Source organism: Lactuca virosa, chromosome 3 (assembly GCF_052849685.1).
Source record: "Lactuca virosa cultivar CGN04683 chromosome 3, Lactuca_virosa_CGN04683_v6, whole genome shotgun sequence".
Taxonomy (NCBI): domain Eukaryota; kingdom Viridiplantae; phylum Streptophyta; class Magnoliopsida; order Asterales; family Asteraceae; genus Lactuca; species Lactuca virosa.
The window spans coordinates 121137823-121152310 of record NC_136428.1 but is presented as its reverse complement, the minus strand read 5'-3'; positions in this window follow the sequence as shown (position 1 = coordinate 121152310).

The following is a 14488-nucleotide window of genomic DNA, read 5'->3' as shown; positions in this document are numbered from 1 at the left end:
AGCTTTTTGGGAATTAGGTGTTGATAGAATGGCACAAAGTCGTATGTTGTTAGGGGAAGTGAAATGTTGCTAGACGTTCACGACTATCTATATCAGTCTAATATGAATCTTGCGCAAGTGGGAGATTGAAAGGTCTAGTATGCTCAAGAGTCATATTAAAGTGATATTGCTAATTAACATATGATACTAATGGGTAACACTAACAACAATTTGATACAATTGATTATTTATTAGAAATTGGTTTTAATAAATATTCAATAAAGTCTTATAATTAAATTGGAAATTATATATTTCTAGGAAATAATAATTTCCATTAGCAAGTAACATTATATATAATTCATATGGTATGAATTATTAAGTCATGCACAACATTTTGGACTAGATAAATTCTTTTGTCTTTTACCACAAAGTTAAAGTTTATATTTTATAAACTTGGTTTATAAAATATAAAGCTTTTGTCTTCTTCCTTTTATTAATTTTATAAAATAAGAGTAAAAAGACAAGAGTATGGCTTTCATGTTTGTTTAATCAAAAGTAATAAGAAGCGTGGGAGACATGTAAGCTTTAGGGACATGCTTGTCTAAAGTGGAAGGACCTAATGCTTAAAGACTTCACTTTAAGACAATATAAACATGAGGCTTCCACTCTTGAATTGGGTGCTTCATTCTTGCTTCCCAAAACTGTAACTTCCTTAGAGGAGCTTTCTCTCTCTCTCTCTGTCACAACTGACAATTTTAGCTAGGAAATTCTATTCCTGTGTAACCATTCAACAATTGTAAAACATATAATTTAAGTAAATCTCATTCAATGCTCAGTTAGATTCATCAACTATATTCATCAAAGAGTCTGAAGCCCTAAGATCCATGGTTTAAGTCCATTTTGGACTAGGAGTTCCTTATTGGGCCTAATGGACCAATAAGCACCCAATTCAACTTTATCGGACTTAGAAGCCCTAATTGGATCCTAATTGGACCCAATCCATAAATCTAAAACATTTTGGACCATTTGGGCCTAGAATGATTCATTCTAACCCTAATGGGCCTTATTGGGCCATAACTAATCCAATTAACCTTAGTGAGCAATAAGCCATTCTTGTATTCAAATTGGGCCGTGAATGCTTCCAAGGGCCCAATGGGCCGAAAAATTCTATGCTTAGGATCCAATTATCCTAGCTAAAGTGAATGGGCCCAAACTACTCTATCCTTTCTTCTTGGCCCAAAATCTCGGCCCATGTTTATAATAATAAAAAAAGAGAAAAGAAGAGATTAAGGGAGGGTTGACATTGGGAGGTGCCACCTCATTTTTATTTAGAGGGTAACCATACCTTAAACCACCATGTATCCATAGTAGTCACTTCATCACTCTCTCCCCTCTCCTATTCTACTCTCGGCCGAAGGAAACCACACACACACACATCAAACTCTCTCAAAACACTCTCAAGAATCATTCTACTACTTCCATCAAAATCTTGAAATTTGCTTGTGTTTCAAGAAGGTTTTCACAAGATAATCATCACTTCTTGGTAAGTCTTTACACATCCAAGTTTTATAACTTCATTCTCTTGTTAGATCATTCTTTTAAGCAAAGTTTTTGGTGATTTTGCTTCCTAGAACTTCTTAAGTTCGAAATCTACTCAACAAAGCTTGCTTGGACCAAAATCTTATTCATTTCTTCTTCAAAACCGAAACATCAAAGCAAAGGTGAGTTTATACCCCTTTTTTCGGTTTTTACATGTTTTTGGGGGAGAATACAAGTAAAATATGTAGATATGTGTGTTATACGCATGTTTTGTGTGAATCCTTAGTTTATTTGGTAAAAATGTGTTAGATTTTAGTGAATCTCGGAATTTTAAGCATTATGTAACCAAGATCTAAGAACTACAACACTATATATATCATATTATCAAGCCAAAGGTGAACACATGTTTAAGATGCAAAAGAATTCAACAAAAACCTTGTTAAAGGCCAAAATTGTCAAGAAAACAAAAGATAAGGGTAGAAAGTGAAAATTCTGTTTTCAAAAGGGCCAAACAGGCCCTACATGTATAAAAAAGTATTTTTATGCTAAACATGCTTTTAAAGGGGTAAAAAATGCAAATTTTAGCTTATTGGGCCAAACCTTTGGGCCTCACGGCCTATGTGCCCAATTTGCGAAAAAAATTAGGTTTTGAGGTGTAAAAATGTTATTTGGCCAAAGTTTGAGTCATAAATGTAAATAAACCAAGTTTAGAGGTGAACATGTCATTTATTTTCAAATTGGATCAAAAATGTAAAGTTTTCCAAAATTGGGCCGAAAATGTAAACTTTTACCAAAAAGGGGCTGAAAATGTAATTTTCTGCAAAACAGGGTTTTAAATGTGAAAATATATCATTTCGGGTCAAAACTGTGAAGTTACCAACATTTGGGACAAATTTGCAAACTTTTATAAATTATGGACTAAAGTGCCATTTTTACAAACTTTGGGCCTTAATTAAAGATTTGAGTATCATTAGCCAAAAATGTCATTTTTACAAAATGAAAGCCTTTTATCATCAATCTATTAAGCCTCGAACTAAAACAAACAACCGAATCAAAAGAACGAACGAAATACGTCAAAAATATTTATTGGGCCAAATATTCACATTTCTTGGCCATTGGGCCCTAAGGGCCCAATTGAGTGTGAAATGAGCCCAATGTGTTCCATGACATGTTTATTGGGTCTTGTGAACCACTTACATGTTAATTTGGGCCTAAGTTATGGACTACATGTTTATTGGGCTTTTGTGGCCCATTTACATGTCTAATGAGCCTAAATTACCCTTTTACATGTGATTGGGCCTTTGTGGCCTAGTTACATACTAATAGGGCTTGGAATGGAAATTTCATGTGTTAGTAAGCCGTAACGATACCCTTATGTAATCATAAAACTCTGTAATTTATTCAAGTACCTTTCGAATACAAAAACATCTCACAAATACGTAAACATTAAACATAATACAAAAGAGGTTAAGAATCTAGTGAGACTTGATGGTTGGCACCACTAAGTGTACAATCATAGCCTGTAGTTATAATCAGAGTTTCCTGGTAGGAAAACGGGAGTTTGTGTATAGATCTATACGGGGTGACCCCCCACGCCTTAGCTGCTCGCTACAGCTAGACTAGGCCAGTCTAGGGCGACAACATCCTTAGTCAAGACCGGCATTTGGAAAAATACCAAGACGGGAGACCTAGTCATTATCATGCATGGTTATAACGGCTCATATAGGGATTCAATACCTAAAGTAAACTTTCGAAGATAAATTCTTTGATTGTGTCAATACAAAACAACTTATACAACGATATAAACATTTAGACATTGTTATAAAACAGAAAATATCGGATTTTCTGGGGGAAAGTATTCATATACACTTATCACTTATTCACAATACAATGAAACTAAACTCCTCTTCTATAAACTATAACTATGAAATTCACACATGCATTTATACTTGATTTTCACAATATTTTCAGGCAGTTTACAGAAAATATCGGATTTTCTGGGTTTTTATGAAAGATACAAAGGCTTTTACACAAACATACTTATGAACTCACCAACATTATATATGTTGACCGTTTTCAAAATAATTTGTATTCTCAGGTAATCGTTAAGCTGGAAGATATGCAAGTATGCATGGTTTTGTTTTATGTAACAAAACTTATCGTACTTTTAACAATTAGAACTTATGTATTATAACAATATACTTGATGTAAACAATGCCAGTTGTAATATGTAATGTTGGTGATGAATGTGTTATGCTTCATGTATATTCATTGTGATGATTATTCAATTGTTAGTCACACGAGCCCCCGGACGTTTCCGCCGTCTGGTTCGGGGGTGTGACAGGTTGGTATCAGAGCAATGTTTATAGTGAACTAGCATGTCTAACCATACATGATATGCAACTATAAACACAATGGGACTTAATAACTCTGAACAAAACAAAAATCTCACAGTTATGTGCGCATACTAGGATAACAATCTAACAACATCTAATAAAAGCTTCTGGAGGAGATCGAACACTATGATTTAACCTGGGCAGTTATGTAGTCATATTAGGGATAAATATAGCCTGATCAACGATATTTATTCAGAATATGACCAACATGTGTTCGGGAGTAATCATAGCGGGAAATGAACCCAAAAGCCTACCTTACTCTCCAAAACTCTAGGGAACGCAAAACTTAAATAACTAAAAATATACTAGAGGAAATATTCAAAACGTGATCTATTTACGCACCCTCGTGCAGTCAGTATGGCTGGTTTCCTCCACCCTCGTGATCCCTACTTTCCCAATCAGGGAAATAACGGATGGCTAGAGGAGTCCGACGAAGAACCTAAAGAGGACCCCGTGGAAGAGGAGGAACCGGAAGAAGAAATCGAAGGGGGACCTGCGGAACCTGTGGCAGACAGTGAAGAAGAAGAGTCTGGTGAAGACATCGATGATGATTCAGACACTGAGTCTGTAGTCATCAAGCCACCATACCTAGTGAGGGTGCTAGCTCACCGAATGGGCCCTAACGGCCCTACCCCTCCCTGGGGTATCGACATTTGAATATGGAGCAGACAACAGGGACAGCGACCCCCGTTTGGCATGGCTCGCGAGTTCTATGACTTGAGGGATGGAGGACCGGCTGACCGAGCACTTCCAGTCATGGTGAGACGATTGAGGGACACTGGCAATCTGGCTCAGAGCACCGCCGATCAGATGCACCAGATGCGGACTAGGGTTGAGCGGGCAGAGCAGGAAACACGAGAGGTTATCTGGGAGTTCCACATGAGGCAGGTGAGGTGGGAGAGTCGACTCCAAGACGCGGAGCGACAGGTGGCTCGCCTTCAGGGAGCATCCACTTCCTCAACACCACCTCCTGGCACATCCCACCATGACTAGGACCAGCGGTAGCTATCGCTAGTATTAGGTTTTCCCTTAGGCGTACTATGCTATGTACTACCGACTCTATGTTTAAGTGATTACACTACTCTTAGGGCCGTTATGCTGCCAGATTTTATATTTTCTCATCGACTCTATGTTTAAGTGATTACACTACTCATAGGGTCGTTATGATGCCGGATTTTTATATTTTCTCATCGACTCTATGTTTAAGTTGTATGCGAAACTCTCCAAGTGCGAGTTATGGCTCCACAGTGTAAACTTCCTTGGCCATGTAGTCAGTCAGGAAGGAATACATGTGGACCCCTCTAAAATCAAAGCAATCGAAAGCCGGACAGCTCCAGCAACGCCAACGGAAATTCGTCAATTCTTGGGTCTTACCGACTACTACCGAAGGTTCATTCAGAACTTTTCCAAGATAGCCAAACCCCTCACCATGTTAACCCAAAAAGGCGCACCCTTCAGTTGGACCGAAAAGCAAGAGCATGCCTTCCGAACCTTAAAGCAAGCCCTCTGTAGTGCTCCAGTGCTATCCTTACCAGATGGAACAGAAGACTTCATAGTTTACTGTGATGCTTTGAATCAAGGTTTAGGTTGTGTCCTCATGCAACGAGAGAAGGTAATTGCTTATGCATCCAGACAACTGAAAACGCATGAAGTAAATTACACCACGCATGATCTAGAATTGGGAGCGGTGGTCTTCGCCTTAAAATTTTGGAGGCACTACCTCTATGGTACCAAGTGCACCATCTTTACAGACCACAAGAGCCTCCAGCACATTCAAAATCAAAAGGAGCTAAACATGAGGTAGCGAAGATGGGTTGAGCTGTTAAACTATTATGAATGTGAGATCAAATATCATCCTGACAAGGCTAACGTGGTAGCCGATGCCCTGAGCAGAAAGGAATATTCAAATCGTCGTGTGAAGACTCTGTCAATCACCATCCGATCTCATCTGGCTTCACAGATCAAGGAAGCTCAATTGGACGCATTGAAGCCATAGAATGTCGCTAGTGAATCGCTACGAGGAATGAAAAAGGAGCTCGAAGTTAAAGATGATGGAACCCACTACTTCATGAATAGAATATGGGTTCCCAAAATTGGGGGATTCAGAGAGATAGTCATGCATGAAGCCCACAAGACGCGATATTCTATTCATACGGGGTCAGATAAAATGTATTTGGATATCAAGCAGCAATATTGGTGGCCTAATTGTTGGATAAGGTGTCTAAGTCCATAACTATTTCTGGTATGTACTTGACCCGACCCGGCATGGTCCATTTGGGTTGCATGGCACCATGCAATTGGATAAACTAAAATGAGAGAAATAACACTTATGGTTTATTAATATATTATAAGTTCTAATATATTAATAATATTATTTAATTAGTTTGATCAAGAATTAATTTAGAATTAATTAAGTGATCAAAAGATAACTAATTAAATATATGGGTAGATTATGTAAATCTTCCATATCTTATATAGTGGGCTAAGAGGCTCCATGGATTATCAAGTTGGGTTCCACCCATAGGATGCTCCATGGGAGTTACAAACCCATGGGTCATGGAAATGAAGAGTCATGACACATTAGGGTTTACATGGTGTAACCCTAGATGTGTCAACACTATATAAGAAACCCATTCTCCACCAAAATTGGCGACACATAAGAAACAAGAGGGCTAGAGCCGATTTTGCAAGTGTAAGATTCTCTCAAAGTTTACTCCTTTGCATTTGGTGTTGTGTGAAGCATTTGAGGCATCACACTTGGGGTGCTAGGCTCACAAGGTTTCAAGGATCATAATCAACAACAAGGTAAGTTATTCTATCTTTCATTCAAGTTAAAAATGTCCCCCATGTATGCTAGATAGGAATATAACCTTGGAATTCAACTTTGCATGATTATTAGACAAACATAGATCCAAGGTTATTAGGGTTGCATGTACACTTAGGAAGTGTTAGAATGCTCAAAACCCATCAGTGGTATCAGAGCATGGTTCGTTTGTTGTTTTTTTTTGTGTGCAAACAGCTTGAAAAAAAAATCGTTTTTCTGTTTTCTGCTTGTATGAAAGTTTGCACATTTGTTGCTGGAAATGGACTAGAAACATTACCCTAAACTGTTTTGATGTTTTAAAGCTTGTTTTAGATGGTGTAATGTTTATGCTAATCCATTTACAATGGCAATTATTAAAATTACAAATTTTTTTAAAGTGTAATTTTTGATTCTTGAAAGTGTTCATATTCATGTTCTTGAACTTATGAAGATTAGATGATCATAGGAATTGTTTGTAACCTTTATGGTAGTTTAATTCATGATCATAATGTGTTTTAATGGAGTCCATAACTTGTCCTCAAGTTATGGAAAACCAAAAGTCTCACTTTTATTAAAGCCATTAAAAGAACACAAGAGTTATAAAAATGAAGAGTCTGCATTTTTATTACTCAATTAATTCATAAGTTATAAGAAATGAAAAGTTTTGGAAGTTTACAAAACTTGCCCTCAAGTTTTGGAACATGTAAAGTCTTGATTAAAACTTTAGTTCCAACCCTTAGAATTTTAAAAGTTAAAATTCAACCCTTATACTTTATAATATTATAAGTTACTAATATATATATGTATAACGTCAAGTCGTCTTACCGCTAGTACGCCTCATTCACGAAGCCGGTCTATAAGGGGGGTATAAGGTTGTTGCCTATAAAATGGCAACTTAATGGGTGTCCACTTTCACCCACCGCTTCCTTGATCGGTGGAGGGTCGTTAGCCGAACGGGTAAGACAAGGACTTATAAATTCTCATTAAAAGTATGATGAATATTATAAAGTAACTAAATGCTTTTATTAAATTCCCAATCTTAGTTACTTTAGGAAAATGTGAATAAGGTGCTAATCCATGAAGTTACACTTTACACTCTGTTTAAGTCGTTGGTGGAGCGTGTGTGGTTAACCGACACACTAACTTGGACTTAACAAGGTAGGTAAAGGGTGACTTAAGGTTTACCATAGCATCGGTGGAGCGTGTGTGGTTTACCGGCACATCGATTGAGTGATAAACCTTGAGGGTACCAAGTGATTTGCATGGTTACTTCACACCTCGTTTTGTGATCCTCGGTATCCCAGTCACAAAACTTGGAGGGCACACTCGAGATTGAAACATGCCTTTGAAAAGTTCATTGAATCTCAAAAGAATATAGGAATTTCTAAGAACCAATTAAAAACCTAATATTTATATTTCGTTTTTCATGGTGGAAATTGGTGAATCGTCATTCACCTACCTTTCAAATATGTTATAGCTTAGATTACGGCATACCTCTTCTAAGTTATAATATATTGTGATTGGATCCTAGCCTTAATATTACATTTGGGTGTTTTATTAAGGACTCTCTTAATATCTAAACTAATCTTGTTCTCTTCTTTCAGATGTCTTCAAACAATGCTGCTTCTGGCTCTAATCCTAATGGCTCATGTACCCTTATGAACTTGTGTGGGAAAGTCACTTTTGATGGATCCAATTTCAATGAATGGATCAGAAACATCAGGATGATTACCCGCTACGATGACAAAGAATATGTCCTTGACAAGGAGCTTAAGGAGATTGATGAGACCACTGCAACTCCCCAGGAGATCGCTGACTTCCGAGCACATGAAAGGGATGCTACAAAAGTGGCATGCATCATGTTGGCCACCATGACAGCGGAACTCAAAAAGTCCTATGAGGACTTCTACCCTTTTGAAATGCACCAAGATCTGATGGAAAGATACCATCAAAGTGCACGACAAGAGAGGTATGAAATCAGATGCTCTATCATAACAACCATGATGAAGGACGGGGAATCCGTCACGAGCCACATGCAGAAAATGCAAAGGTATGTGGATCGGTTGCTGAAGCTTAATGTGAACTTCCCTGAGGAGCTTGCAATAGATATCATTTTGCACTCCTTACCATTGTGCTATGATCAATTCCGCATGACATATCACATGAATAAGGAAGAGGTCACACTCAGCAAACTTCAGGGACTCCTCAAGACCGCAGAAATAGGTCTTAAGGGTAAGTCGGTTGTTAACACTCCTACTCCAAACTCCGCCCCGGTTTTGGCAATCGGGAAAGGTAGAGGGAAGAAGAGGAAGAGCTCTTCGAAGGGTACCAAGGCTAGGACCCTTGATGGCTCTTCTTCAAGTGGAACCAAGAAAGGTTTTGTCACTCCTTCTTCTGACCCTAAAGAGGCTGAATGCTTCTATTGCCATGAAAAGTCACATTGGAAGCGGAACTGCCCAAAGTACCAGCAAGATGTGAAGGATGGGAAAGTTAAACCCAACCATGCAGGTATTTACACTATCTTATCTAATAACTCACCCCATTATAACTCTTGGGTCCTTGATACCGGTTGTGGTATTCATATATGTTCTGATTTGCAGGGACTAAGAAGAAGTGAGAATGTGGAGCATGGAAGAATAAACTTAATCATGGGGAATAGGAAAGCTTTACCTGTCACCAAGATTGGAGTTTATACTTTATCGCTAAGTAGTGGGTTTAGTTTAGATTTGAATAAATGTTGTTATTCTCCAGAAATGGCAAGAAATATTATTTCCTTTCATGCATTGTATAAACAAGGTTTCACCTTTTCATTTGATAATGAAGTTGGTTCGATTAATGCTTTCTTTAATAATGTTCTTTATTTTAAAGCATTACCTTGTGATGGTGTGTATGAAACTGTATCTGTGGTTGATAACTTAGGAAATAATGTATTGTGTATTGATTCTGTTAATGATAATAACTTGGATAAAGCATCATTATGGCATTGTCGTCTTGGACATATAAGCAAGAAACGCATAGGCCAACTCCAAAAGGATGGAGTATTGGAGTCATTTGACCTAAAATCAGATGATAGTTGCGAATCATGCTTACTTGGAAAAATGACAAAGTCACCCTTCACAGGTTCTTGTGAGAGGGGTGAAGGTTTGTTGGATCTTATACACACGGATGTGTGTGGGCCCTTCAAACATGCCACAAGAGATGCTAATCGTTATTATTTGACTTTTACTGATGATTACAGTAGATATGGATATGTCTACTTAATCAAGCATAAGTCAGAGACTTTTGAGAGGTTTAAAGAGTTTAAACAGGAAGTCGAGAATCAATTGGGCAGGAACATTAAGATGCTTCGATCCGATCGAGGTGGTGAGTATCTTAGTTCAGAGTTCCTCGACTATCTTAGGGAATGTGGGATTGTCTCACAATTGACACCTCCCAGGACACCGCAGTTGAATGGTGTAGCTGAGAGGCGTAATCGAACCTTGTTGGATATGGTTCGTTCCATGATGAGTCGAGCTTCGCTACCAATCTCATTTTGGGGGTATGCCTTAGAGACTGCCGCCCATATCCTTAATCTAGTTCCCACAAAGAAAGTTGCCAAAACTCCTCATGAGATGTGGACTGGTAAAGTACCCAAACTAGACCACATTAAGATTTGGGGTTGCGAGGCTTTCGTGAGACGCGAGACTCATGATAAGCTCGAACCTCGAAGTGAGAGGTGTATTTTCATCGGCTACCCACAGAAATCCGTTGGTTACCTCTTCTACAGACCTAGTGAGAATGTGGTATTTGTAGCTAGGAGGGCTTTCTTTCGAGAGAGAGAGTTCATAAGCCAAGGAGACAGTGGGAGGCAAGTTGACCTTGAAGAAATTCAAGAGTCAAGTGGTGAAGGAACTTCAAACCCTAGCACTCAACTTGAGGAGGAAACTTCTGTTGAGCCAATTGACAGGTCTGTACCTCTGAGGCGTTCCACAAGGGTTAGGAATGCACCTGAGCATTACTATGGATTCCATATTACTGCGGAAGGTGATACACTTATCAGTGATGAGACACTGATAGGTCTGGATGAACCTAACAGTTACACGGAAGCCATGGCAGGCCCTGAGTCAGCCAAGTGGAAAGAGGCAATGGACAGCGAGATACAGTCCATGTATGACAATCAAGTTTGGAACTTGGTTGAGAATGTACCAGGTCGTAAGACTGTAGGGTGCAAATGGATCTTCAAGAAGAAGACCGACATGGATGGTAATGTACACACTTATAAGGCACGACTGGTTGCAAAGGGTTTCTCACAAACTCCGGGAGTTGATTATGATGAGACCTTTTCTCGAGTGGCCAAGATTAAGTCTATTAGGGTTCTGTTATCCATAGCCGCATTTCATGACTATGAAATATGGCAAATGGATGTCAAAACGGCTTTCCTTAATGGAAAGTTGGCTGAGGATGTTTACATGAGTCAGCCAGAGGGTTTTGTCAACACAGAGTACCCTAATAGAGTGTGTAAGCTTGAGAAATCCATTTATGGGTTAAATCAAGCACCTCGCAGATGGAATCTTTGCTTTGATGAGAAAGTCAAGGAATTTGGCTTTTCTAGGAGTGAAGATGAATCTTGTGTATATGTCAAGGCTAGTGGGAGTATAGTTAGCTTTTTGGTATTGCATGTGGATGACATACTACTCATAGGAAATGACATCCCAACTCTGCAGGAAGTTAAGTCCTGGCTTGGGAAGTGTTTCTCTATGAAGGACCTAGGAGAAGCTGCTTATATTCTAGGGATAAGGATCTTGAGAGACCGGAGTAAAATACTAATTGGACTTAGTCAGAGTACTTACTTGGATAAGGTGTTGAAGAGATTCAGCATGCAGGACTCCAAGAAAGGAGAGTTACCCATCCAGAGTAATGCCAGATTGAGTAAGACACAAAGCCCTAGTATTGAGGCTGAGATAGCAGAAATGAGTCGAATACCTTATGCTTCGGCTGTAGGATCGATCATGTATGCTATGACGTGTACTCGACCTGATGTAGCCTTTGCTTTGAGCATGGTTAGCAGGTATCAAGGGAACCCTGGCAAGGCACACTGGACTGCGGTAAAGAATATCCTCAAGTACCTACGGAGGACTAAGGACTGGGTCCTTACCCTCGGTGGGAGTGAAGACTTGAGAGTTGTAGGGTATAGTGATGCTAGCTTTCAGACTGATAGGGATAATTTCCGCTCTCAGTCAGGCTGGGTCTTTACCTTAAATGGAGGAACAATTTCTTGGAAGAGTTCCAAGCAAGAGACAGTGGCTGATTCAACTTGTGAATCAGAGTATATAGAAGCTAGCGAGGCAGCAAAGGAGGCGATATGGCTGAAGAACTTCATTGGAGACCTTGGAGTTGTACCAGCTATTAAAGAGCCAATGGAAATTTTCTGTGATAGTGAAAGTGCAGTTGCCTTAGCCAAGGAACCAAGGGATCACGGGAGATCCAGACACATCGACAGAAAATACCATTTCATCAGACATCGAATAGAAGAAGGACTCCTCGTGGCAAAGAGGGTATCATCGGATGAGAATCCAGCAGATCCCCTCACGAAGGGACTGACTCGGGTTAAGCATCTCCAGCATGCTCGGAGCATAGGGCTGAAGGATGATATTAGATTTAGTAGTTAGATAACCTTGAAATTTGTAAAGTGTAATTGACATTAGATGATGAATAAAAGGTGTTTTATTTATGAGTAAAGTGTTGCTATCTCTTGTCGATCGTTTACTATATTTCTTTTGCATGTTTTGACTTCCAGAATAATTATGTTTGGTATATCATATTATTCGAACCTCCACAGTCGGTCATATGTCGGAAGTAGGTATGAATCAAGACTGTCATGATTGGTTGTAGAGGTCTAAGTTGTTGGACATGGCTACAACACTCATGAGTGCTCATAAGTTCTGAGCATTGGACTCAACCCACGCTCACTGGAATCACTTCATGGAATTTATCTCGAGTGATCGTGAGACGGTAATATCATATAAGTCTTCAAACCTAGAGATATGATTTGTTACTTATGAGTTGGTTATGCATTGATTGTACGTTAACGCATTGGTAACTCGATGTTATAAAACGTGCTTTTGTGTATAATTCAATGAGTGGTAGAACAAACATATGAGTCGAAGTTTATCTGTTCCTTCTTGGATTAGAAGCTGATATATGGGCCCCATCGATGATTTTGTTTTGACCTATGTACCGGGCCCGGTCAGAACTAAGTTGATGTGTTCAATTAAGTTCTTTGTCAAACAAATCGGAAATCGGGAAACAAACTGCTGGACAATAAGTAAGACACTGTTCCATGTATTTGTCCGGCTGATATCTAGAACAGAGGATTATATGATCACTTATCTTAAATGGCGTATGATCATCTTCTCAGTTCCGAGAGACCTTGAAAGAGCTACGATTGCCGATCGGTTCCTGAAGTATTGCAGTTATAGTTATTAGACTTATCCAAGTGGGAGACTGTTGGATAAGGTGTCTAAGTCCATAACTATTTCTGGTATGTACTTGACCCGACCCGGCATGGTCCATTTGGGTTGCATGGCACCATGCAATTGGATAAACTAAAATGAGAGAAATAACACTTATGGTTTATTAATATATTATAAGTTCTAATATATTAATAATATTATTTAATTAGTTTGATCAAGAATTAATTTAGAATTAATTAAGTAATCAAAAGATAACTAATTAAATATATGGGTAGATTATGTAAATCTTCCATATCTTATATAGTGGGCTAAGAGGCTCCATGGATTATCAAGTTGGGTTCCACCCATAGGATGCTCCATGGATACTCCATGGGAGTTACAAACCCATGGGTCATGGAAATGAAGAGTCATGACACATTAGGGTTTACATGGTGTAACCCTAGATGTGTCAACACTATATAAGAAACCCATTCTCCACCAAAATTGGCGACACATAAGAAACCCATTCTCCACCAAAATTGGCGACACATAAGAAACAAGAGGGCTAGAGCCGATTTTGCAAGTGTAAGATTCTCTCAAAGTTTACTCCTTTGCATTTGGTGTTGTGTGAAGCATTTGAGGCATCACACTTGGGGTGCTAGGCTCACAAGGTTTCAAGGATCATAATCAACAACAAGGTAAGTTATTCTATCTTTCATTCAAGTTAAAAATGTGCCCCATGTATGATAGATAGGAATATAACCTTGGAATTCAACTTTGCATGATTATTAGACAAACATAGATCCAAGGTTATTAGGGTTGCATGTACACTTAGGAAGTGTTAGAATGCTCAAAACCCATCACTAATATGAAGGCAGAGATAGCCACTTTCGTGGGCAAGTTCCTTATTTGCGCCAAGGTGAAAGTAGAATATCAAAAGCCCTCGGGACTATTATAACAACCAGTAATACCCGAGTGGAAATGGGAAAGGATTACTATGGCCTTCGTGACCAAATTACCAAAGACAACAGACGGATTGGATGCTATCTGGGTAATTGTTGATAGATTGACAAAATCTGCTCATTTCCTGCCAATAAAAGAATCCTACAAGATGGAAAAGCTGACCTGAATCTACATCAAGGAGGTCGTGAAACTCCATGGAGTGCCCGTGTCTATTATCTCGGATCGAGATAGCATATTTACTTCAAGATTTTGGCAGTCTCTTCAGAAGGCAATGGGAACACAGCTAGATATGAGCACCGCCTACCACCCTCAGACGGATGGTCAGAGTCAGCGTACCATCCAGACACTCGAGGATATGCTCCGAGCTTGCATGATTG